Here is a 26834-nt window from a genome sequence, read left to right on the forward strand (position 1 = left end):
CTGCAGCCCCTGCCTGCTGTCACCTCCTGTCACCACCCTGCCATTGCACAGGTCCCTTCTGCAGGCAGGCCAGCCAAGGTCAGTGTTCCCAGCCCCTCCCCGGAGCCGCAGGAAGCGTTTGAAGCCATCTCGTGTCAGTGGTTTAACTCCGCTGCTTTTGAACCCATTCCAACAGTTTGCTCTCCATCCTGTCTCCTGGCTGCCCCAGCCCAGGGGCACGGCAAGGAGCCGATGGATCTGCCCTACCTCCATCCCGGCTGCATCCTCCAGCTCCTGACTCCAGGCCTATCCCTGCTCCAGCCACAAATCCATCTCACTCCATGGGTGCAGCCTCCACCCCGGAGCATGCTCAGTGCAGGCTGATCTTCAGCCATTTCACAGCTTTAATGAAATGTAAGCATAAGGAAGTGTCATTAGCAAAAAAAAAAAAAAAAAAAAAAAGGAAAAAAAAAAAAAAAAGGTGCAGGATTCATCCCGATCCGGCCAACCTTCCTCTTCCCATCCTCTTGTCAAGGAGGCGAAGCTCTCGCTGCAGGGATCACAGGCATTTTGAGGCAGCAAGCATCTCGTTTTAGAACAAAAGCAAGGAAAATCCTGTCTCAGGCAAGCCTTGTGCAAAAAGAGCATTTCCCACTGACACTCAAACCAGCCAATTTGTCACTCTGGGCCTTCCACAAATTACAATATTTTCATGAAATGCCATTAATATTATTCTTTTCTCAACGGGCTTCAAGCAAGGCTTTTAGCTGGCAATGCAAATAGTGCTTCCCAGCCATCTTAAAGCTAAACCCACCCCAGTCTACCTTGAACTCCTTGAAGGTTATTTTAGCTCCATTTGCAAGAAAGTTAAACACAGGATGAAAGAGAGGGAAAGAGACTGCAGTGTAATACACTTCATGCTAGGCTTTCCTAAGGATCTGAATTTTAAGAGAGGTTTGTTTTTCACTCATCAGCCCTGAAATTCCTCCATCCTTGTCTTGTCCCCTCGATGCAGTAGAACTGTTTCAAGGAAGAATTAATAGAGGAATTTTTTTTAAAACCCTTCCCAGGTTTTCAAATAACAAATTGTGAAAGACACACAATGTTGGAGCACACTTGGGGAATAAAGCCCTGCATACTCTGAGTGATGTGCACACAGAGCTTGACTATTCCTTAAAAACTTCCCTTTCCCCACATATCTTTTGCATGTCTCCAACCGATCCCTTCCAGCCCACTGAACTACCCCAGAAAGCAAAGACAGTTGGTGCAAAAGTAAAGCTTTGCCAGGGCAAAAATTGGTTATTCAACCCCAAGAAAGTTGGAACATATATATCCTGTTCCTCATGTTGGGCCCAGGCCAAAACCAACCCTGGATGTTGAAATCCGTGAATTGTGTGTGCTCTGCCGAGCGATGTTCTTCCCCTGGAACATGAGCACTGTCTGCTCCAGGGATGGAGTTGGAGGAAAATTCAAAAAACAAAACAAGTGACTTTATCAACACAGCATTTCAGGAAACACCAGGGTGGCAGCTGAGCACCAAACCAGCTTTTTCCCTGAACAAAACTTCCAAGGCAATCACAACGACGTTGCAGTTATTCTGTGCAGCACCACCAGCCAAGTTCAAGCCAAGATTTTCATCAGAACCCAGCACATCTGTGCCAGATGCATTACACAAACACCTCATGATGTAGTTCCCTCATCCCTTCCCTGATAAATTCAGCCCAGTCCCCAACACCAAGGCACAGCTTTTTAGCAAATTCTTTGTGCCGTGTCCGCCCGGGGAGCGCCAGGCAGCCTGGCAGCCAGCACTGGCCAGTCCCTCTCCACTGAAATGTTTTTAGAGCACAAAACATTTGATTAAAGTGACCCAGGATAAACCACACTACTTCAGTGTGCTGAGCTCTGCTCAGACCTCTCCTGCTGAAGGGTGTCACCAAAGCCACTTGTCCCCAGGCTGTCCCTTGCCAGGGCCTTCTGTTCCCAGAGAGGATCAATTCCCTCCACTGGGCAATCCCAGACATCACCCAGTGCCTTCATTAAGCACAGATTGATAAACCCTGCCAACAAATTCTATTCCCATCCTCTGCCTTGCCTGGAAATTGGGGGTAGTTTAAAAATAATACTCAGACCATAAAATCCCGAGGCATGTCTGCTGAATCGAGCGGTGTTTGCATCTCGCACAGCTCAAGCATGTCAAATTTGTTTCCTTGGAAACAAAGACCAATTTGCAAGCATTGCTTTCTTCCCTTTTTTTTATTTTAGGTAACTAAGACATCCATACCTGAAGCTCTTGCTGATACAAAGGAATTAAAGCAGATTCACCTACCAACAGGGTTCATAAGAGAATTATTAATGTATTTCACTAATGAACCATTGGTTTGCTGCACAAAGGGAAAACCAGAGTTCATTACTATTTTAAAATCCCATTTTCCCTCAATGGATGCACACTCGAGGCATAGCATTTATATTGTTTCCTTGGGGACAGGTAAAAAAATACACAGCAAAACCCAGAGTGAGTTCCTTACCCTGGGCTAGGGATGGTGGGATAGTGGAGGAGCAATCTAGCAGGGAAATCTGTCCTGCTGCTGCCACCTCACCCAGAGGACACACAGCTCAAACACTCCTGCCTCCAACACAGGCTGAAGAGTCAACACAAGCTTCATAAAAAACAGAAGTGGTAACATCTTGTAGATGTGCTTTGGCAGTTTCAAACCCAACCTTTCCCCAAGACATGCAGTGGGGAATGGGAAGCCAGACCTTCTGTGCAGCCATAATTCTTCTCCCAGACCCACTCCCACCAGATCCTCCCAGGGAAGGCAGTAAATCCTAAAGCATGACACACAAGCTCTCTGTGAGGGCATGAAACAGGAGGGAGGGCAAAAGTGTCAGAGCTGAGTTATCCACAGGTCATTTACAAAGGGAGCCAGTGCCCCCTCCAGAGCCTCTGTCAGGAGCTCAGCACCTCTCACAAATCCCTGATATGGAGAAAACAGACACATGAGAACAGCAAATGGAATTGTGGCTCCTCAAACGTCCTCCCCAGGCCTGCCCAGCCCAGGGGTCATTCCCAGCATGTCTGGGCTTTACCTCAGAAGGGAACTGAGCTCCAAACTCCCCCTGTTCCTGTTGGGATCAGGGAGCTGCACAAACAGGAGCAAGAAATCCTCCTTCTTCCACACAAGGGACAAAGCCTCACCATTCCCTGTCCCTGGAGAACCCCAGAGTTGTTACTGGAGCCAATGGCCAGCACTAAATCTGATATGAACTGTGGATGCTTCACACTTCATGCCTTGGACTCCAACATCCCAGGTATTCCAAAGGGGTTCCACTTTCCTGACAGAGCATCCTTGCTCTCCTCTTCAACGTGCCCACAGTAGGACCAACCACCTGGATTGCTCCATAAACCTCCAAACCCTAAAAATGTCCAGCAGAACTCCCAGAGGGTGGGTCTCACCCTGGAGCTTGAAAAATTAAATTTTTGTTCAATACATTGGCTTGAAGAGCACTCAGCAGCACCAGCTCAAGGTTCCAGTCTTGCTGTTAGGAATCCTGGAAACAAATCCCCCAGACTGGCAACAATGTGCATCCTTTCCCAAGTATTGTATATACTGACTTTTATTCCAACCACTGCCACAGTCTGAAGGAGTTCTGGAGATTGTGGAATGAATTCTGGGGGAAGACCAAGAAAAGCCATCAAAAGCAGAGCAAACACTGAAAAAACATCTAAAAAAGGTAAAAACGAACCTGATAGACACATGGTGATTTGCTTAGAGATACTGTAACAATAATTAGAACTTTATAAAGCAATTTATAATAAAAGATGGGATAGCAGGCAATATTAATGCATCCACTTTTGCAGATGGGAAAAGCAAGGTTTGGAGAATTAACTGCCAAAAATTTCAGAAATGTATGGAGCAGAGGAACAGGGCAGAGGAGAACTCGATGTGAAGTCATGCTCAGCTGCTGATTTACTGAGTCACCTCTACTGGCCAAGCTGGGCCAGCAAGGAATGTGTTTGGACAGCCCATATGAGATGAGTCAAATTTAAATTCCAGTGAAGTCTGAGCACCTCAAGCTCCCTTGAATAAAATCCTCCATTATTTAAAAGCAACTAGAAAACCCCAAACCACATAATGTACAGAACAAACACATCAGTATTTTCTCCCTCTGTCTGATATTCCCTGAACCAACATGTTTTTGGAGGGGAAATATTTATGCAGAACAGTGACCTTGCAATCACTGAGGAGCTCTTTATGCCCATTGCCAAGTTTGAAAGTGGGTGGATGCCATGTGGGTGAATCTGTGACACCAGAACACAGGCCAGACTCATAAAAGGACTCAGACACATTGGAATCAACCAACAAGAGCAATAAATTCTAAGAAGTTCCTTAGAAATGTTTTGTCAGATAACTGGGCTGCAAGTCAAAGGCCCTGGGGCAAGGGCATGAGCTCTGCTATGGGGTTTTAATGCAGATGCAGGAAACACCTGGCACAGGCCTGGGTGAAAGGATGGGATCCAACAAGAGGAAACATGGAAATAAAGGGAGATGACACCACTTCCTATCAAATTTAACTACTGCAGGCGTGGGAGAGACAATGAGCTGATGGATGCTGAGAGCCCCAGGCATGTCTGGAGACCTCTGAACTCAGGTTTGAATTTGGGGTGACACTCATGGGATTTATTTTAATATCCAAAGCATGAAACCATCCTATTTGCTTGGGCTCCCAGAGCCACAACACTACAGCCTTGCTGCACTCAGGAGGACAGAGGCAAGGACAGTCTCTGGAGCTCAAGGCTAAGACTGACAAGCTCATTGGGATGCTTTCCCACAGGAAAACAAAAAAAAATAAATTTTAAATCAAGAGTCACACACTGATTTTGGGTGGCCAGTTCAGATAAAATTTTTCAAATCTATTTTTAGAATCACTGATCATCCTGAGCTGGAGGGACCCACCAGGATCACCCAGTGCAGCCCCTGTCCCTGCCCAGACCCCCCAACAATCCCCCCTGTCCATCCCTGGGGAGCCTGGGCAGTGCCAGCACCTCTGGGGGAAGAGCCTTGCCCTGAGCTCCAGCCTAAACTCCTCTGACAGAGCTCCACACCTCTAGAAGAACATCTCCTCCCCAAGTACAGACATTCCAGCAAGAGGCCAATGCTCAGAAATGGTCAGGACACTTTAAAATTAGGCAGCGGTTTCACAAAAAAATTAAACCACTCTCAAAAATAACTTCCCTCCAATTCTCCCCCCTTCCACCCCCCTATATAAAACCCATTCATTTGCCTCACAAGGAGGCACAGAGCTTCATTTTGTTAACAGTTTCAACTGAAGGACTCAAAATACAGTGAAACACTAGGAAGAAAAAAAGCAAACAAACCACAAAATGCTGCAGTAACAAGCAGCTCTCAGAGCTGTGAACCAGAGATTGGGAAAGATGAACTTTGCAGAACATCTGCCCAGCAGCCCCTTTCCTCCTCTGCCCACTCCTGGCCACAGCAACCAGAATCTGTTAGGGAAGCAAAGCAGGGAAGGTAGGATCCTACCAGGGAAAAGCTCTGCACACTGAGAAAAAGACCATTTGTACTATTTTTGTTATACAAAAAGGAAAGGGCTGTACAGGGCCCAGACTCTTCTTCCCAGTGCTGATGTTCTGAATTCAAATGTGCATCAGAAGTATGATGGAGTTTTGGAAGTTTCTCATACAGTCTCATGCAGTCTCATCCCAGAGGAAAACTAAGAAGTCATTGGTTCTGGTTCGGTGATAATACAAAAAAAAAAATAAAAAAAAAAAGCAATAAGGAAGAAAAATAAATCCTGAGTATTTATTATTTATTTATTATGCAACAGGAAGCCAAATGCCAGCCTTGATCACTCCTGAGCTGGAGTTAAACAAACTCAGGGACTGCTGGAGTCAGCTTCCCTTCCTCCTTCCTCCAGCAGTTTTGTAAGGCTTTAACTGGGTAGGTGAAAGCTCTGGAGTTTCACTTGAAACTCTTCAGCAGCTGGATCATGAGCAGCAGTGCACCAGTGACTCTGCTGCACTTGGGGAATGGAGCTGCTGCAGTGTTTGCATGCAAAAGCCAAGAAAACCAGCCAGGGGCAGAACATGGCCCTCCAAAAAACATCTCCAGGGTTCCCTGCCCTTCTTCCACCCACCAGGCCCTGGCAGCCCCAAGGGGACAGGGAGGGACCTGCCCAGCCTTGGGACAGCTGTGCTGTCCCCTCCCTCCTGGAGCAGGTCTATCAGCAGGCACCTGACACAAACACAAATTCGTGTTCAAAACCTTGAGAATATTCCCATCCTAGCAGCAGAATTGCTCTGTGCCATTTTTTCCTCTCTTAAGGAAGGAGGAGGGAAAGTCCCACTCAGCTCACAATAACTTTAGCCAGGTGGATATAAAGGAATATCCCCCAGGTACTGCCACCTCCACTGCAGTATCTCTGATATTCCCCTTCCCTGACGTGTGGAAAACCTGCAAGGCTGGATATTTACAGGCCAATATGCTGTGACCTGCCTGGAGCACCAATATTTTTTTTTCCTAAGTCCTTTTTAGAAGGAACAGAGTTAAGGATCAACTCTAAAGCAGCCCTAAGTGCCTGTCATTTCAAACTGCATCCAACACTCCCCCTCCTCTCACACTGAAACAAGCACTGCAGAAGGTCCTTAAAGCCCTGATATCCCTCTGTGAATCTAAACATGCCCCATTCCCAAGGAAAATGAATGGATATCATAAAGCAAAGTTTGACTTTAAAAACACAAAAAGAGACTGCATCCACTGCAATGCACAAGCAAAAAATCCCACAAGTACACACAAATCTTCCTGCAACAGCATCATCTGTGCACACCAACCCAAAAATCTGCCAGGGGTTTATAGAGCAGGCCTAGCTCTGCAGGGAGGGAAGGAATCCTCCAGTAAATCAAGGGATTTGTGTCCATTTGCTTTCCCCAGGTTCATTTCAATCCCAGTGATGCTGCCTTGCACTCAGCAGTTCACTTCACCTCCAGTCAGTCTGCTTGGGAAGAAGGAAGGTTGCTGCCATCATTTTGTTTTAAAGAGCTACTTCCCCATGGATCCAGCTGTGCTGATTTGCACAGCTGCATTGCAACAAGATCCTTCCACAATCAAGGTCAACTCAGCCTGTAACTCATTAAAAAATTCATCAAATATTTTGTCATGTGTTTTTCTAGAGGTGAAAGCCAAATTTTGCAGGGAGAACCAAACTCCATCAAGCTCAGGCTTTCCATGCCACAAAATCTAACCAAGCACAACTCATTTCTTTCCTGCCAGATAATTGAGAATTAAATGGAGGCTGTATCCTCACTGCAAAAGCCACATCTGTGCTGAAGGGGCTACCTGAAGATGGATTACATGAAGGTTAAAATGATACCTCTTTGATTTGCTAGGAAGGATCAAACTGGAAATTATCTTAAATTGGCTCTCAAGATCAAAATATCCTTTGTTTTGTCTGCACTGGACTGCAGTGCTGGAATAGCCACTGATGCAAACATGACACTTTAGGCACTGGGGACAGTGCAGGGCTGTGACACAAGTGTGGGACATCAGCCTACACAGTTCTTCACCCAGGCAGTTGTGCTCTATTTCCTCTCCCCTAAACCACTCTCAGGGTCTGTGGGAGACCAAACCCAGGTTTCTCTGTCCTCTCCAGCCCCTCTGAGATGCTCCCTGTGGAGAAGGGAAGGTCAGTCCTTCCCATCATCACCCCATCCACAGTCAGGGCTCAGGGAACTCTCTTGGGAACTCTTCAGTCCTTGCCCTGAAGGACAATTAAAGGAAATCTTCTGCAGCCACAACCTCCCAGCCCTCTACCATCCCACCTGGTTCTCACCTTCCTACCTCCATCCCCAAGTGCCTCCCTTGAATATTTTTTGGGATCAGTTTTTTCTGTTTGCAGTTGTTCACGTGCACAGATGCTCAGTCCCTTGGAGTTCAAAGTTTCCTCTTGTGTTTCAAAACTCTCTTCCCATATTTTTAACTCCTGTATTTTCTCACACTTCTGTTTCTAATTTATTCTCTCCATCCCACTTCTTTCTCTCCAATTCTTGCATACTCTTCTGTTGGGGCAAATTTAAAAATGAGGACTCTGCTGCTGCTTATCTGGAGGTACAGGCAGCAACAAGGCTTAAGTGCCTTAATTTCACACTTAAGATTTTTCTACAAGCTTGGCCTAACTTGTCCTGTCCAGCTGTTTCCCTATTAAGCAGATATTGCATTCTGTCAAAAAATTCAGTTTTGAAACAGCTGGTGGGTAAAACAGGGGGTGGCACTGACACCTCCCCTTGCCCACCACAGCCCAATGAGCCCCCAGCTGCCTCCCTTAAAAAAAAAAGGCTTTATGCTTAATCAAACCTCCCAAAGTTCATAGAATCATTGAGGTCAGAAAAGTCCTCCAAGATCATCAAGTCCCAACATTCCCCACCAAAGTGGGATTGCTGCTGATTCCCTTCCCACTCTGGAGCTCTGCCCTCCCCAGCATTCCCATTTGCTTCTGCACAAGACATTTTCAGCAATGACCCCATTCCTCTGTGCTTTCTACTTTCACTTGCTTTCTTCCATCATGAATCACTAACCATCCCCATTTATCATCAGATAGTTCTCCATATATATAGCTTGATTTTTTTTTTAATATATAGAACTTTGCATATGCTTGAAATTAAAAGAATAAAGAAAATTGCACTGAACTTCAGAGTTTGGGTTTAAAAAAAAAAAAAATAAACACAAAGCTGCAAAACTATCCCACAGAAAAGTATTAACTTTTTAGTATAAAGGGAAAGTCAAACTTGTTTGAATTTTGAGCCTACCAACCTCCTACCCTTTTGATGTCTGACAACAAAGAGCTGTGAATGCTATCAAATCACACACAGGTACAGGCAGAACCATCCTGCTCTGAGCTCATTTTGCTGCAGCACAAGCTGCCATGCAATTCAAAAAACTCCAAAACCAGAGACTTTAGAAAACCTGCCCATATATCCCACTCCCCTCATTTTTAACTTTACATGAGGGTTACAAAGGCACCAGTGTAGAATTGCTTTGGCAGTGTGTCAGATTTAAAATCAGCCTCTCCTGCCCCAAAGGAACCCCCCAAAGGGATATTTTCCATATCCCATGTGTTATGAACATGTCCCAGGACACAGACAGAGTTTTTGGCTCTCTGTGCCACCCACTCCCACATTCCCAACTCAAATTCCCTCCTTGGCATGGCTGCACTAAAGCAGGGAGAAGGACCTGCCCTATCACAGGGCAATTAACAACCTGGGGAGGAAATAATTAGGAAATAAATCCTCAGCAAGCCAAAGTGTCCTTGCAATCCATGGCCTTCCCTGCTGGGAGGAGCCCTCCTGGCACAGCATTTTGAGAGCACAGAGGCTCCATCCTGCCAGAGGGATAAATAACCAGGAGCCAGGCAAGGTCAGGGGTGTTTTGTCACAGGAATTCTTTAGGAAACCCCAACAGAGCAAAGCATCAGCAGGAAAAACCTCTTAGGGCAAGGCTGGGGTGACAAATCCCTCTGGCCAGGCTGGGTTTTACATTCCCAAGAAGGATTTTGGAGACCTACATAAGCATGGGAGGGGGTGAGGAGGATGCTCAAAGGGACAGCACAAATCCATCCCCATCCCATGGTGGATGCTCACACACCTGGCAGGGGCAAGGAAGCAGCTTGAGGAGAGCAGGGACAGTTTTTAAGCACACTTGGAATAAAATAATTTTTTTTTTTTTAAATTGCTCATCGAGAGATTAAAATGTGCAAACATTTTGCTTGGTGTTCCGACTGCCACATTTAATATTTCAAACAACATCCAGGCCAATATTGTTGCTTAATTTAACATAACTGGATCCTGAATGCATTTCTAACAGATTAAACCACAGAAATATCCACATGTTTTAATGAGGATTTGGCACTACTCAGAGCCAAACACATTTTAGCAATATTTTTGGACTACAAATTCTTTCATAAGAAAAGAAAGCCCACTGGAAATGGAGCTGCATTCCCTACATTTCAAGCCTCTTTGGATTTATGTAAATTGAAAAACTGAAATATTTAGTGCCATTATAATTCAAGCAACATCTGGACAATTTTCTTTGCCTTGTAAAAGATTTCAGTCAGCTTTGCAGAGGCTCAGGCCATGTTGCTCAGCAGAATGGCTCCTTTTACATTTGCATGCTTCACTTCCATTCTGCAGTTTCTATGCCAACAAGCATTTGTAACTCTTTAAAAAGCACATTTGGAACTGGGGGGAGATGGAAGATTGGAAATGTGATAAAGATTTGTTTGTTTTGGGGGGGTTTTGTTGGTGGTGTTTCCCTAAATCTAAATCTTTTTTTTTCTTTTTTCTTTTTCTTTTTTTTTTATTTTTTTTTTCTTTTTGATCTCTGGAAACCTCAAAAAGACCCAATAACCATCACTGCAGCCATGGCAACTCTTCCACCTGCTTCAAAATGCAGCAGTGACCTGCTAAGAGGAGTTTGTTCATTCAATTTGATGTATAAAATGTATATATAAATATGTATTACTCCAGTTCTCTCTCTAAATAGCAAACACCACAAATTCAGGTGTCCATCTCCTACTGAAGCATCCAGGCCCTGTGTGAGTTTCCAAATCCCAAGAAAAAGTCAACAGAGAGAAGCAACTATGACTGAACTGCCACTCAAAACCCAGCAGTTTGATTTTTAACCACATTTTTGGAAGTAACTCCTCCCCTTCCTCCCCACCCCCATCCCAGACCTCCCAAATGGCTCAAATTTCATATTTAAAGCTCATGCTCAGCACTGTGACATCACAGGTGCAAGCAGATAAAGGAAACCACAGCCATGAAGAGGCACAATACAGGATAGAGCAAACAACAGCAATGATCTCACAAAACTTGGAGAAAAAACTGTATTTTTGAATAGAGATGCAGCTCACATTGTGAATTCCTCTCCTCCTCAAGTTCCCCACAGGACCAGGATGGAGCAGCCACCCTGGAATCCAGCAAAGGGGTCCAAAAAAACCCCAGTCAGACCAGAACACTCCATGGACTGTGGGAGAAGTTGTTCCCACCCAAAGGCAGGACTTGGAGATCTCCTGGGGCAGGGAGCAGCCACCAACACCTGCCTTCAGCACTTTTATTTAGTGACAGGACAAGGGGGAATTGCCTCAAATGAAAAGAGTGGCTTTAGATGGGATTTGGGCAGGAATTGTTCCCTGGCAGGGTGGGCAGGGCTGGCACAGGGTGCCCAGAGCAGCTGTGGCTGCCCCTGGATCCCTGGCAGTGCCCAAGGCCAGGCTGGACACTGGGGACAGTGGGAGGTGACACTGCCATGCAGGGGTGGCACTGGATGGGCTTTACTGTCCCCAGTCAGGGATTCTGTGGTTTTCTTGTCCATGAGCTGCAGAGGATGGAAACCAGAACCCACAGTGATCCTGCCAGTGCCAAATATTCATTTCCAGGCTCCTGCTGAGTGGTGGGGATCTCTCAGCCCCTTCAATGCACTCCCTGTGCAGCTGTGGCACTGCCCTGATGTGGATGATGGAAATGCTCTGACATAATCAATCCTAACCACAGGACCAAGAAAAAATCACAGAATCATCAAAACACCTCTAAGATCATCAAGTGCAACCACCCCCATGCTCTCCATTAATCCCTGTCCCCAGGTGCCACAGCCACGTGGATTTTGAACACTTACAGGGATGGTGACTCCACCACTGCCCTGGGCAGCCCCTTCCAATGCTCTACAATGGCCAAATCTGATCAACTTCTGTTCCTTCAGCTAGACAGGACACAGAGAAAGGCAGCCTGGGCGCCCCTGGCCAAAGCAAAATGTTTAACATTAACCAGCACCTCCCTCCCTGCAGAGCCATGGACAATGCAGCACATCAGACAACTCATCTCAGCACCAGCCCAGGATTTATTTTTGCAAGAAGGGATAAGGATGAGATCTAAGAAAGGCAAAAACCTTCTCAGGGAGGAGCAGGAGACAAAAAGCCAAGATTATCAGTACCAGTGGTGGGGACTAGAAAAAAAATTATTAATTTTCTAGTAGTTGTTTTGAACAGCCCCCAGGTCCCAAACAGCCTGCTGCACAGAGCCATGCAAGAAGCAGGAGCAAAGGCCACATCTGGGAAACTCCTGCCATCTCAGAGGCCTCCAGGCATCCTGCAGCACAAGGAAGGGTCTTGCACAAACAAAGCCATGAACACTCACTTTTCCAGTGCTGTAGGAAGGGGCAGCTCCTCCCCTGGCTCAGCTCTGTGTTTCCTGCCACTATTTCACAACCTTTGCCATTTCAAAAGTCCTTCCTGGCAGCCACAGCAGCAAGCATGGGGATATTTTACACCAGTGAGTGAGTGATAGATGCAGGCTCCTCTCCCATGCACAGGGAGCTGACACTGCCCTGAGCAGGGCCCTGACTGCTGTAAATTGGAGCATTTTCCCCTCCCTCAATGAACTGTATGGGTGTGTACTAGCTGGAAATAGCAGCTCCATCTGGGATTGAAGAGACTGAGCCTAAAACACTGAAATCAACAGCAGCTTTCAACAGACAGGAGCTGGCCACATGGGTGTTCTCTGTCTTCCCTGCTATGCACGAGCCAAAGGCACCAAGCAAGAAAAAGCAATCCCTGTCAGCTACAGAATGGAAAATCTGGGCAGGTTTCCACTGCACCCACACCTACACCTTCCCAAGATGTCTGAACAGGGAGAGGAGAGAGATCCTCACCTATTAAGAGGAGGGAGAGTGATTTGAAATCAATGTTTGGCAAAATCAAAGTCTGTGGGGACTCACATTAATGAATTCCCCTGCTGGGTTTATGATGTTTAAAGGAAAACAAAAGACTGCTGCATGCAGGGCAGAGCAGGTGAGACCTGGGAAGGCTGTTCACACACCTGCTTTCATATTCCCTAAGCTCTCCTTAGGCAGGAGAGGCTCCCTCCCTGCTCTGTGCTCAGGTGATGAGCCACAGGGGTCTCCTGGAGCTGGGTGGTGTTGAGATGCCCCTGCTGCTCTCCTGCAGCTCAAAGCTGGCTGGAAATGCAGCAGATGATCTCATGTGCTCCTCAGCTAATGTCAATACCCAGGGGCCACAGGTCCTTCCTGCCCAGCCATGCCCCAGTGGGTCCCTTATGGGATGAGGCACTGGCCAAGCACAATTCACTGTGAGCTGGACTCAGTGCTACAGAGAGATCATGAAAATGAATTAACTGCTGCCCTCCTCCTCTCCTCTGTGATGGATCACACTCTGCTCCTTCAGAGCAATTTCACATGAGGGGAGAGGGAAACACAGGAGAGACACGAGGAATTTATCCCATGTGGCTTCTCGTGTGGCCCTGCCTCGTGCAGCCAGGCTGGGAGATGAGGAGGGAGCCAGGAACACACCCAGGTGTGGGGGGTGCCAGCAGCTTCTCCTGGATCCCCAGGAGATGAGCTCCACCCCCACTGCCCTGTGCTGGGAGCCCCACCTGGATGTGCTCGTGGGACATGAATGACTGAGCAGCAAACCCTGGTCACTCCACCAGGCTCTGGGGTTCCACCCTGGGCTTTTCTCTTCACCCAGCCCTCAGGGTAAACCCCACTGGGAGCACAACCATCCCAATTCCAGGTTTGTACCTGTTGGGATAAAACAGGAAAGCAAAGCAGAAGGCAGCACTGCCCTGATGCTGACCTGGAGCTGGAGTTCTGTCTGTGCTCCCACACCACCTTCCCCAGAGCAGCCCTGGGATGAAAAATGAATGTGCTGGGTGATAAAACACAGAACTCCCTTCCCCAAGCAAAGCACCCACCAAGGCACTCATCTAGCTCTGAGATTCATCACTGAATATTGCATCACTCTGGAGCCTTTTAAGGAAGCATTCCAGCATTTTCCCATCGTAATCAGGTAACATTTTTTTAGCCAGACAGAGTTAAAAACAACCAAGATCCAGGTAGGTGTCAGTGAAAAGCTCCAGCAGGGAGAATCTTGGCCCATCACACCTGGAAGGAAGGAAGTCCTTGCCCATCCCCAGGCACTGTCCCTGCAGACAAACACAACCAAGCCCAAAGACAACTCTCCCATTAATGCTGGATGATTTTAGGGTCTCAGCTGCAGGCAGTCCATCTCTCTAGCAAAATCCTACCTAAGACTTGCACTATCTACCACAGCAGGCTTGACCCCATTTTCATAAGCAGAAGCAAAACAAAAAACCCTCCTAATCCTACAGAACCTGGAGCAAATAACACTCTGGGACTGAGTGATACCACACTATTAAATACAAACATGTTCCTACAGTGGCTCAATGATTTTAAACATTCACCATCTTTTCATTTCAGTTTTAAGCACTTTGCCTGGCAACTGTCTGAAGGGCAAACCATTATGAAAACAGGAAGACAATTAATTTTCCTTTATTCTGGAAGAGAGGATTATTGGAATAAATAAAATAATCAGCTTAAACAAGAGCACAATTCACAACTTCTGAAAAACAGAGGACAGGTCTCTTTCATTTTCCTTTCCAGAGAAATGATTTCCTGGGATGGCAGTTGCAAGGGAAGTGCAGAAGTTTTGGAGTTAACCTTGGACTGCTGACTCACAAATCACTGCCTCTGTGCCTTCAGCAGGAGGAAGGCTGGCATTTCACTCTCAGAGCCACTTTATATATTTATTTAATATAGCAAATCAGAAGAGCCCCCCAAAAAGATACAGAGGTCACTTCCCAATCTCACCTGGACCAGAATTAAGCTGAACAGCCACTACTGGACACCAGCCTCTGGCAGCAGATGCTCAGTATCACAATAAATATGGTTAAAGGGGGATCTGACACCCTGGGACATACATGTACACCCACATACATGATCTGAGTTAAAGGTATTTCACTCCCAAACCCCAGAGGGAGAAAGGAACAAATGGAAGAGGAGAGCCTTCAAGTTCATATTAGCAAGAGATGAATTTACTGAGGAAAAATTTGGGGTATCTTGGTAAGAACTGTAGGGTTATTTCTGGAGGACTCCTCTAATAAACAGAATGAGTTATAACAATAGGATGGAAACTGTGGCTTAAGGCTCCTGTCATAATGTCTGCTCTTAAAGGCACTGCCAGTTGAGTGCAGTTGGCTGAAGCAGTCAGAAGGGAGAGAGGCAAAGCCACCAGGCTTTGAAGGGGTCACCATTTGGTTATTAAAGCCTGAGACCTGCATGCTGTGTATTCCCAGCAGAGGTACCTTCTCCTCCTGGGACTGCCAAGCTTGCATGAGATTCTTTCAGGTCCACCTGTAGGATTCAGTTCCATCCTGTTCTTTCTGATTTGAATACAGTCCTGGGCTGATATGATACCAAAAAGGGGAGCAAGTCCCAAATTCAGGTTTTAGTCCCTTCACTGAACAAAGCTGTGCTGGTGGAGAAAGAGACAAAACTGGCCACACAGGCAGAATTTCTCACACAAATCTAAAGACAGGAATGTGCAAATTCAAACTGTGAATTCTCCTGTGAAGTCCAAGTCACCCATCTCAAAGAAAGCACCCAGGAGACCCTGCCCTGCACATCCCACACCCTGCAGCAGGCTCTGGACACAGTTCCATGGGATGAAGAATCTCCCTCAGCTCAGCCACACCTGAGTGCTCAGGGTTTGCAAGGGGAGAGAGGTGCCCCCACCAGGGGAACACCCAGCAGGGACCTCCTCTGCCTGAGCCCAAGAACAAACCCACTAACTACAATTAGATTGGGTTGTAGCTACTTTTTTCCTTCCAGACTTATCAGTTCCAGGGCTTGCTGGAAAGGAGCTGAATGTCCCCCTGGAAGAGAGGAGCCCTGCACAGGAGGGAAGCAGCTGTGGGATGAGGGTGTTCCAAAAGCTGCTCTGATCCAGAGGCATCAAGTCCCCAGGCAGCCAAAGGCTTGCTAAGGCTGAAGAATGGTGCTCTGTGCTGGGGACTCTGCTCAGCCACTGAAAATTGCTCATTTCTCCTATTTTACTCTAAAACAAGAAGAGGGGGAAGGCTTTATCCTCTGGCTTTGAGCCAAAACCCATGGTGCTAAGGAAAGTGTCACCTTTGTCCCTTTGCTGAGCCTTTTCCCCATTCTGGGACTGGAGATGGGAGGAAAAAGTTTAAAGCTGGTCCAAACCATTCCAGGGATGAACCTGATTAATCCTCCCAGTGAGGGTGAGATAAAGAATGAGATGATGGATCCAAGCTCCCCAAAGCAATGACCTGCACTGGGGGCCAGCCAGGGCCCAGCATCTCCTTCCAGACCAAGGACCAGTCCTGGTGTCACAGGACCTCAGGGCCTGTACTGGTAAAGCAGCCCCCACCTGCACACCTCAGCCTGGAGATGCATTTTTGTTATACTCTGATCACAGATTTTTATGGTTTCCTTTAATTTCTTGCTTTCAACTTTGCTTCTCCAAAAAACTATTTCCCAATTCTTCTGCCAAATGTGCTTTTAAATAGAATTTGATAATTTTTCTCTGAACTAAAATCCCTTGTCATGGTGACTGATACGTCGCTGGCATCAGTTAAAAATGTGAAAGAGAAAACACTCATCCACTACTGAGAAACAAGCAGCACCACCAAATCCTGACACAACCATGGTCCTCCACAACACGAGTCTTTGTTCTCACAATCATCTCCAAAACAATATTCTGACAACAACATCCTTCCCCATATAGATTTATATTGCTATATCTCTATCATTTCCCTCACGCCCATCAAAATGAAGTTATAATTAACCCATCATCAATAGAAATTACAATGATTTTGAAGCAGCAAGAAACAATCTATTTGCATTTGGTGGCTAATTATTCCCCCTACGCACACAGACACCAATGTTCCCTAAAACCATCCACAGAACAGACAGTCTGTGCTAGCCAGAGCTTCTGGAATGGAGGGGAAAAGGAGGGTCTAAGCAAAAAAACCTCAACATTGGGGTGGCAAAATTTTCTTCAAATCCGCAGCATCTCGAGCTCAGCCAAGTCTGTAATAGAATTGCCCTTCTGAACTCATCCAGCAGTGTTAGAATCCACCTGGGTATCACATGGAGCTGACAGCAACCTCAGGACGAACCTAGTGGGAGCCACTGACATTTGCTAAATTATTGAATTATTATTCCCTTCTTCACACCACTCCAAGGAAACATGAAGCCATTTTCTGACAAAAGCCGCTGAACAGAAATTTCACACGGGGCAACACCAGGAGCTCCCAGAGCTGCACTTGTACCCTGATTATCCCCTCCAGGAGGAAGGGTGTGCCCTCCTTGCACCAGCTCAGTCCTGGGCAGTGCCCAGGGTCCCCTGCAGCCCCCATTCATTCCAGTCAGGCTCACATAACAATGCCCTTCCCCGCCCCCGCCCCCAGGCCAGGCAAGTTTTGCTGACAGATCACCTCCATTTCCTCACCATCCCCAAGGATTACAGCCATGTTTGTGGGCAGGGAGCACTGCCTCCCCAAGACAAAAACCACCCAGGCATTTCTGCTTGAGGTTGGCCCTCCATGGCTTGTGCTGCGCTCAGAGGAGCTGGTACAAAGCACCAGGGATGGAAAATCACATCCTCCTTCACCCACGCTGCTGGAGGCGAGTAGGGAAAACACTCTTGGCTCATCAGGGACCATCCGAGGCTCCCCTTCCTCCTGGATGCCCCCACAAAGCAGGGATTGGGGAGGAAGGGGCTCCACTTCACCTGGACACATCCCTGTGCCTGCAACACTTACCTGGCTGCCAAGGCATCCCTCCTCAACACGCAGAGAGTCATCAGCCTTCAAAGCAAAGCCAAAACAGCTCAAGGATTGTTTTCCTTCCCCCATCTGACACGGGATTGCAGCTCCTCAGGCATGGGGAAGACGGGGAGCAGAATAATAGTAATATTCAAAAGCAAAAAACTATTCTTCTGTAGGCAAAGCTAATCCTGTCACACATTTTCTTCCCAACAGAAGCAGGATAGATCGAATCCCTCTGGGTTCTGCTCACAACTAAACAGGACGAGGTGTTTTCAGCTCCCTTCTGCCAACACAGCTCAACGAGCAGCAAGGCCTCACCTCCTCTCATCCTTTAAAACTCAACACGAAGCCACCCTGGTGCTCTACCCCAGCTCTAGAAAGCCAGCCCGAGCCTCAGTATGGCCTTGTAAGGAAATAGGATTACTTTGGCCTGGAGGAAAAAAAGAAACCACAACATGAAGGTCACCCATAAAATCATTACACAGCTCCCTCTTCCCCGGCTCTTAGAGAAAAAGCCTTTCTCAAACCCTCAACCTGAAAGGAGAAACACAAAAAGATATGTACATTAATGCCATATACCTCCGTCAATTTTTTTCCTCGTGTCTTTAGAGCAGTTGTTTACTGCAGCCAACTGCAGAGAAATTACAGTAGCTTAACTCTCCAACTCCCTCTAAAGGATTAATCTTCCAGTGAGCATGCTCACGCGGGAGCCTTTTCAGCACTTGCATCCATTTCATGAGTGAGGGCTGCTGCACACATGAGGAAATGCCATTTCAGGGCTCCAGGCAGAGCGAGCTGCCCCCAAACCAAGGGCTGAAGCCCTTCCCAGGGCTCCACAAAGGATCTGTGCCCAAGCCCCCAGCTCCAAGGAGGCTGAAGGATTTCACGGCCATGGCCCCTTTCAGGAAGGAGGGGGGGTGGTTTCCCTGCGACACTCCTTTGAAATGTCTGACCTTGGCTTTTCTCTACAGCCTGGTGGACAGTTCATCCACTCAATCTGGAGGCAAAAATAGCTTCTTCTCGCTGGCACATTTTTCCTTTTGCATCACTTGTTGGCTCATCTTTGCATTTTAGAAAAAAGCAGGATGATAATATTGGGGTGCAGGGAGGGGGGAGGGGAAACATTCAAATAAAAAGGAACAGCTTTAAAAATCTAGTTCTCAACTCTGCATCACAGTTGGTAACAGATCCCGAGACACATTTAACTCCACAGATTAAGGACCCATGCAAATGAGGATTTGCTGGTGGACAATAAATCCAGTATCTAAACAAGGCTGTTCAAGTAATCTTGTCCATTCTCTCCTAGACCACTGTAGATTAAACTGCTCCGTTTGAGATATTTCTCCCTCACCTCAAATGATGTTCCTCAATTCAAAGCCTTCCTGGTGAAAATAAAGCTCCAAAATAAAGGACAAATACACTGCAGAAATAGTTTCTTCCATTCTCATCTTCTCATATTCCAGGGTTCTGCCCTTCCCCTTCCCATTTATCTATTTTATGTCCTGTTGCTTAATTGCTCTTTGTAGCTGAAAGAGATCCAAGCCTCCCCCTCCCCCCAAAGGCTCTTATTTCAAGTTTTAAACCCAGCTTGAGTCTAGGACACACAGAGACCAGACTGCAACCCCTGAGTCCAGGGAAAATCACGAGCCCTGAGCCCAGGGAGAAAAAGCCCAGAGGAGGCTGCAGCCCAAGGTCTGAGATCACTTCCTAGACCCATTCACCCCAGCCATCACAACCACCTCAACATGTATTTATTTTTCAAAAAGTCTTGAGTGTCTTTGAGGCCATGAAGGGGGTTTTAAGCCCTACAAGTGAATCCACAAAGAGGCAGGATGTCAGGAGAGTGTTAAAGAAGGACTATGGCTGCCCTTGACAATGCACGCTCACCATAGCGACCGTCCCTGCAAGAAATGACACAACCTATGTGACACTGGATATTTTGCTCTGTTGCCACCTAAATAGAATCACCCCCAGAAAGGGAATCTCTGTTACCATGCATTAAAATAGAGGCTTTGTTTTATTTATAAAGCATCCAAACTGGTTGGTTTGGATGTGTCAGAGCACAGGCTGTTCAGCCACCCCTCCCTGCTCCATCCTTAATGACTGATGGCTGCACTTCATCCTGCCCTCGCCTCCCACGGCTCTCAGGTGCTGCTGAGCCTGCCCCAGCTCCTCCAGGGAAGGTCTGGAGCCAGCTGGGATCCAACCCTGAAAACCCCAGACTTTGGAGAGGGCAGGTGTGAAAAAGCCTCAGTGAGGAAGATCACATCCTGTGCTTCCTCCTCCAGGGCAGGATCACACCCACGAGTGAAGGTGGGACAGCAGCTGTGGAGTTATCCTGACCTGTCACTCCTCATTTGGAAACCAGTCATACTCCCTGAGAGTTTAGACTTTGAAGATTGACTACTATTGATTCTTCTGCAAGCAAACAGCCCAAGCTGGCAATCAGTCAATAATAAGCAATTACTCGACAGCCTCTTATCTGCAGATGCCAGCCCAGACAGCTCGATTTGTGGAGGCAGCAGGTCAATAAATCAAAGCTGTTCTCAAATTTTAAAATATCATCATTTAAAAACCCACCCAGCCTTCAAACTGGCTGGAGGAGCAGCCAGGTCAAGGGGATTCCTGCAGAACAGTGTGGTGGCTATCACTAATTTACAGCACAGGAGATAGAAGGTGATGTGCTGAAATCCACCCTGACACTCCTCATCTCTCAGGAGTAGCATGAGTGGCAGCTGGATGAAGATGATGAGAGGGAGAGGAGGAAGCAAAACCCTTCTCTTTCAAACATTAACTTGCAGGGAAAAAGCAGAGCAGGGCAGCCTGCCTGCTTCCCCAAACATTCCCCAATCCCTGGGGCACACCTTGCTGCTCACCAGCAGCCTCCAACCCCAACAAAAACGTGTTTAACACCACCAAGACAGCAAATTAATGGCACCTCTCTTATCCCCCTGCAGTGACCTCTGCAGCCTGGGTGCACAGTTAATCATTTCATCCCAGGAAAAGCACTTCCCTGCTTTGTCATGGCCTAAACATGATACAAGCACGAGCCAAAGGCTCCTCTTGAGCATTTCAGTGTGACCCAGAGGCGACGCTTTAAACCCAGCAGTGCCAACAGTGCAACAAAGAAAACCAGCTGAAAACTCATGGAGGCATTTTATGCTCTCAGTGCAGACTCCCTTTATAGACTCATTTATATGAAAAGAGATAAAAATTGCCTATTTAATTTGCAGAGAACTGAGCATGCAGCTGGAATGCCAGCCCAGTGCAATGGCAATATTTATCTATCAATTTATCTATTTATCCATCTATCTATCATTGCAAGGGCAACCACAACCTTCCATCTAGTTCTGGAGACTCTAGAAACTTCCCTGTTTGTCCATGGGTTCTTGCACAAGTGATGCAAACAGCCCAAAAGTACCAAAAGAACAGCAAGGCTTCAGTAATCCTGCAGCTGTGTCCTCCACACCAGGAGCTCACCAGGGGCACAGGAGGAGGGAACCAAGTTCCCAAGGCACCCAAAAGCTGCCCAAGCACAAATCCAAACCCCTTGGAGACTGTGAAGCTTTCAGGGCTAGAGAAGTGTCCCAGATTCATCAGGTTTTGGGCAGTTCCACCACCACAGCACAGTGACCCCATCTAGGTTGGCTGCCAGGGCCCCAAAAAGTGCAAAGTACCCAAGAGAGGAAAAGGAATGACTTGGGAATATCCTACATCAGTTCCAGGAAGGGAAGTGTTTGTATAATGATGACCAAATCTTGCAGACTGAATATCTACAATCATACCAGCTTGAAAAAACAAGATTTTGAGCCTAATATCTAAATTAAAAGATCAATCCCATAGCTGGTGCTCACTCTTCATACTCTATTTGCCACAAAATTCAATCTAAATATCCTCAGTCTTCAACACTTTTCAGTGGTCTAGAAGGGAAGGTTGGGTGAAAGGCAGCAGATAATGGATTATTTCAACTGTACTTGGCATTTGGGACAGACTTCTTGAGCCTACTGAGGTTTTCACTTCCATTTACACACGGTGCACTCAGGTCCTCCCAGCAGGAAGCTGTGGGAAGCTGTGCCCAAAATCTCAGAAGGATTTCTTCTCTTTTACCCACAGAGCACCTACAGGTGGCTTTTACACTGCCAGCCTTGTCTGCAGCCCCGTGGCAAAGCATGGGAGAGCACTCAGGAGAAAAAAAAAAAAGGTGTTAAATGCATCTTCCTGTATCACTCTCCCCATTTATAGAGAAGTTACAAAATGCCAAAGCAGCTGACAGGATCCCACAAACCGCACTGCAGAGCACCAGGGGCTCCTGAGTTTTGCAGAAAACCTACCAGAAAGATTTTCACACAATCCCTGCAACTTTCTGATATAAAATATGGATTCTTCTCCTTCCCCTTCCAGATGTGCAGATGAGCAGCAGGTCAGTGCATCCATGCTGTAAGGACAGCCCAGTGGCAGCAGAGCTCTGGGGAGGAGCCTGCAAAGCTGCTGGAGTTGCTGAGCATGGAAAATTTTATTTATTTGCCCAGAAAGGAGCTGCCTGCCATGGGCCTGGCTCCCACAGCCCCACTCAAACCAGAGCTGTCCTACTCCACACAAGGAAAATGATACAGCAACTTTACAAACCACAGCTGTGGCAGTAACACAAGACTATTTCTCACCTTTTATGACAAAAGCAATGCCAGTTGCAAGACAATAAGATACCAGAACCTGCCATTCATCCTCCCATCTCAAGGCACAGCCATTCCATACAAAAGCTGGAGATCACCTGTCGTGCTCTGCTTCCTTCTTTCAAATGCAGCATTGTGCTAGCACCAGGATCCTGCTGCTTTGGGGCTGGAAGTGTTGCTAGAGCAACACAAATGCTGGAAAGTAGAGCAGAGAACAAAAGGACTCCACAGTCCCACGGAGGATGTGATCAAGGAGACAGCAACAATGTAAAATGGGAGCAGGAGACCTCCCTTGGAGCAGGGAGCTGCCATCTCCCATCCTGTGCTGGGCACAGGGATAATTTAGCAAGTAGATCATGCCAGTAAAAATTCCAGCAGCTCAGCCCCGTGTCTGCTTCTCATCAGGAGCCCCATGACTGACCAGAGCAGCTCCTCTCCATGATCCATCCTTTCATGCCCAGCACAAGGATGCCATTCACAGCTGACCTTGGTGCACACAGGTAGGAATTAGGGACATATTCTTCTGGAAAGGCAGAGTAAATCCAGCAGGGTGTCCTTGCAGCAGGAGACGTGGTCAGAATTCCTCTCTCTGGACAAACCCAAATGAGGTGACATTGCAGAAGTTCACTGAGCTGGGCAGACAGTGGGATCCCACTGCACCCTGCAGGGCTTAGCAGAGTGGCCCTTGCTCCAAGGAGCATGGATGCTTTAGGAAACAATCCTCAAGGCAGACTGATCCAGGGATTCCCTTTGTCCCTTCTGGCCTGTTCAGCACGGGGACACTGCAGTCAAGATGTGTGCTGAGTGTCCTGATTGGAACTGTGACCCCTGGAGCTGGGGAGGGACAGCCAGCAAACACCAGGCTGGTGTGATGGCAACCCCTGCCAAAACCCATCCATGGAGGGTGGTGTTTGCTGCAGCACAGTCCTGATCCTGGAGAGCCTTGGAAGAGCTCAGAAGATCCTTCACACACATTTGGACACTGGTCACACAGATCTGGCTAACTCTGATTTGTAGCTCATGATAAAAAACACAGTTTAAAGACAACCTTTGTCATGCAACAAAAACTGTCCCTCTGTGCCTGGTCTTTCTGTCACCTGCACCTGTGGCTTTAACCCTGGCTCTGCCAACAGCTTCCAGAAGGTTCTGAGAGGAAAGGGAGCCCCTTGCAGGAGCCACATTTGCAACATGGGATTACAAACCACTCACACAAACTAAGCAGCAGCATCAGGAGAAGTCCTGGAGGTGTCTGGCTTGAAGCATAAAAGCAAAAAAGATTTCTTTTTTTTTTCAAAGCTTAAGCAAATCCTTCATCGGTGAAGCTGATGAAGACACAAAAATCCTCAGGGTGGATTATGAAAATGAGCAGAGGCAGGACCAGCTCCAGGGAAGTGAGGCTCAAAGCCTGGCTCAGAGCTGGTCTCACCTTGTGACCACCTGCACAGGTTACAGACCAAGCAGAAAGAGGATGAAGAGTATTTATGCTCCTCTGGATTAAAACTCAGAGGTGGAGAAGTCCCATGAGGATCCCAGCAGCAGAGCCTGCCTGGCCCTGGGAACAGCCAGCCAAGGCTGTGAGTGCTGAGACTCCACAGCTGAGAAAAACTGAAGGGTTTGCTGCAACTTCATCCAAGCCCTGACCCCCATGGCTGTGCCCTTCCCAAGCAGCCCAGTATCAATGCTCAGATGCCTCCTGGTGCCTGCTCACAGCTCTGGGAGAATTTCCAGCAATGCATCTTTCCCATGGCACACAGAGCAGAGCACTGGGATGTGCTCCAGCCTCACCTCAACTGGCACCTCCAGCCCAGCTCCTCAATTCCAAAATAGCTTCTTCCCCATTTGACCCGTTGAAACAAAAACCACAGAAAAATACAAAAATTCAAACAGACAGAATGACAAATGCTGGAACTGTATAATGTGAAAAAAGAAGTAAATTAATCCAAGGACCTGAATACTGGTCCATCCACATTTTTGGCATCTTTTTAGCCATCCCTGATAAAAGGCACCTTTATACATGACAGCTCTGTTGACACAGGTCAAAGTCAGACCAACAGAAATGCTCTCCTGCCTGAATGTGCTGCTACCAACATGGCTGTGCCCCAAAAGTCTTTCCACAAGGAGCTTCAATCTGGGTATCAACATTATACAAATATAACCTTCATTAATAGTTGTTGCTTTCAACATGCAAAGGAGCTGCCATGATCATCCTGTCAATTATTTCTACAAATCCAGTGGATAAAAACCTGCAACTGAGGGGAAAACACGTCACATCTGCTTCTTCCTGCTCTGCTGAGCAGGGCTGGGAGGAGCCCAGGAGCCCATCCAACATGATCTTTCTGCCATGGAAGCAGCTCACTTCAGCCAGGAAGGCTCATTTTGCCAGCAAAAACTGCAGCCAGCTCAAGGCATCCACCCAGTGTTCCAAGGCAGCATTCCTGGATGGAGGCATGGCTCACACCTGCCCACACAGCCAGGGCCTGGGCTGCAGCCTGTTCCAGTGTCTGTGCCACTGTGGCACCACACACAGCTCTCCCTGCAGTGCTCAGTGCTCTGCAATAGTACTACTGGAATAATCAGCAATTCCTGCTCTGGTTCATTAATGTTTGCAAGTCCCAAACCCACCTGTCTGGCCTTGCTGGGTAATTCCAGAGCAGAGCCCTGCTCCTCTTCCTCCTGCTCTGACCTGGACCATGGGCTATTCTATTCCCCCATGGAATTGTGTTCATATAAACAACCCATGCCCAGGCAGATCCCTCATCACACCCCTGGGGGCTGTCAGGGCAAGGAAAGGGGTTTTAATCTGATTTTGGGCAGCATACCCCTGGAAAAGCTGCTGCTGTCACATCAGCAGCTCAGAGGATGCACTAGAAAAGATAGAGATGTTAACTGCTGCTCCCAGAAGCTGCCCAGCCCAGCAGGCAGTGAGGTGATACAGCCTCCTGTGGGGAGGGACAGATGTGCCCAGTGCCACAGCACAGCTGGAGAGCTCAGGGGAGGAGACACAGCACAGATAATGGCAGTGCTTACAGGGGATGAGCTCTGAAACTCAGCTGGGGAAAACTCACTGCTCAACTCACATGGAGATTAACAACCATGTGGATTCAAGTATTCCCACAGAAAGGAATGGCCTGATGAGCCACTGTGGTCCTTCCAGCCTGGCTGATCTGCTGATTCTGTGGTTACCCATTTTCCTGGGAATTCACAGCCTGTGTCTCTCAGTCCCCAGACAGCAAGAAAAGAATCATCTCTTGGGACACCCAGGGAGCAGGGAATGCCTGGCAGAGGCAGGAAACCTTCTCTTTCCTCCTGCCTTTCCTGCCTGGGTGATGTGACACACAGGATATTTCCAGTTAGCACAACCCTCCATTGGCCAAACCTTCACACAGTTCTGATAATGCAGTGAGAAAACAATCCTGGCTGATTTCCTTCCATGCAATTTAACTTCTAGTACTGAATATAACACACTCCTTCCCACTCCTGTGCCCAGAGCCAAACAAAGCTGATCTGCTGGAGGGGGAGGTTTAAGTAGGATTTAAGATCTGCCTTGAACTCCTGGTGGCAGCCCACGATGGAGTGGATCCTACCCAGGCTGAGCAACCACACAGGTTTGTCACACGTGGAATAAAAGAAAGCATTGAGAATTTGTGACAAAACATTCAGAGCTTTTTCTCATTTAAAAATAAATAAATAAATAAATAAATAAATAAATAAATAAATAAATAAATAAATAAATAGTGAAGCAGATGAACCAACCAAGAGAGCAGAGTTTTTCCCAGGGTTTCTGCAAGGCCAGATGCAGCCTGTGGCTGGGAGGATCCTGCACTGTGACACAGCAGGGCAGGGGATGCTGGTGGGGGGATCCAGCCCCTGTGATCCCCTCCCTGCTCTCCTCCACTCCCCTGCCCTGTGAAACCAGGCCTGAACCTCCAGCTGCAACTGCTGGGCTCTTTGCAAGACCACGAAAAGAACCCAAACACAACAGAACAAAAAAGAAAGGTCACTGAGGTGACTCCTTCAATTTTGCTTTAGAAAAGTCCTTGACAGGTTGTCAAAGTGGATTTGTTTATTAAAAGTGCGTTTTTCCTAGCAAGGAGCACAGAATGTCTGTACAATAGATGCCATAATTGCCCAAGTTTGTTAATAATTGCCTCGGCTGGAACAGGATGCATTAGCCTAATTTAAGAATGAAAGAAGAACATATGAAAGATCACAGGTCCCATTTCCAAGGTGAATCCAAGGCTGCTACCACAACTCCAAAGAAGAGGAGCTGGACATCCAGAGTCACACTGGCTTTGATCACAAATAGTTCATACTTTACAAATTGCTTCTAGACTATTCCATTCATCAGGCCTGGCCATGATGTCAAGGAATAAAGCCAAAAACCAGAGCATATAAAATAGTGACCATTATGTAACTTGCCATCTCTTACCTAATGAAGATAATCTGTACATTAAAAAATTATCATTCAGCAGTTCTTCAACAATTCCAATTAAAGGCTTCCAACACCA

General features: G+C 47.2%; 1 protein-coding gene across 5 annotated transcripts in view; it reads right to left on the reverse strand.

Moving 5' to 3' along the window:
• The window catches only part of EHMT1 (euchromatic histone lysine methyltransferase 1), a 113992-nt gene that overhangs the window by 76186 nt on the left and 10972 nt on the right, over positions 1–26834 (reverse strand). Inside the window, exon 1 of one of the 5 annotated variants that reach the window (XM_056505129.1) lies at positions 18236–18285. The exons of the other annotated variants lie outside the window; for them this stretch is intronic. The gene's annotated coding sequence lies outside the window, so the exon portion shown is untranslated. Of the gene's footprint in view, positions 1–18235; positions 18286–26834 lie in introns of those variants that run through there. 5 annotated transcript variants of the gene reach the window in all.

Source organism: Oenanthe melanoleuca, chromosome 17 (assembly GCF_029582105.1).
Source record: "Oenanthe melanoleuca isolate GR-GAL-2019-014 chromosome 17, OMel1.0, whole genome shotgun sequence".
Classification (NCBI taxonomy): domain Eukaryota; kingdom Metazoa; phylum Chordata; class Aves; order Passeriformes; family Muscicapidae; genus Oenanthe; species Oenanthe melanoleuca.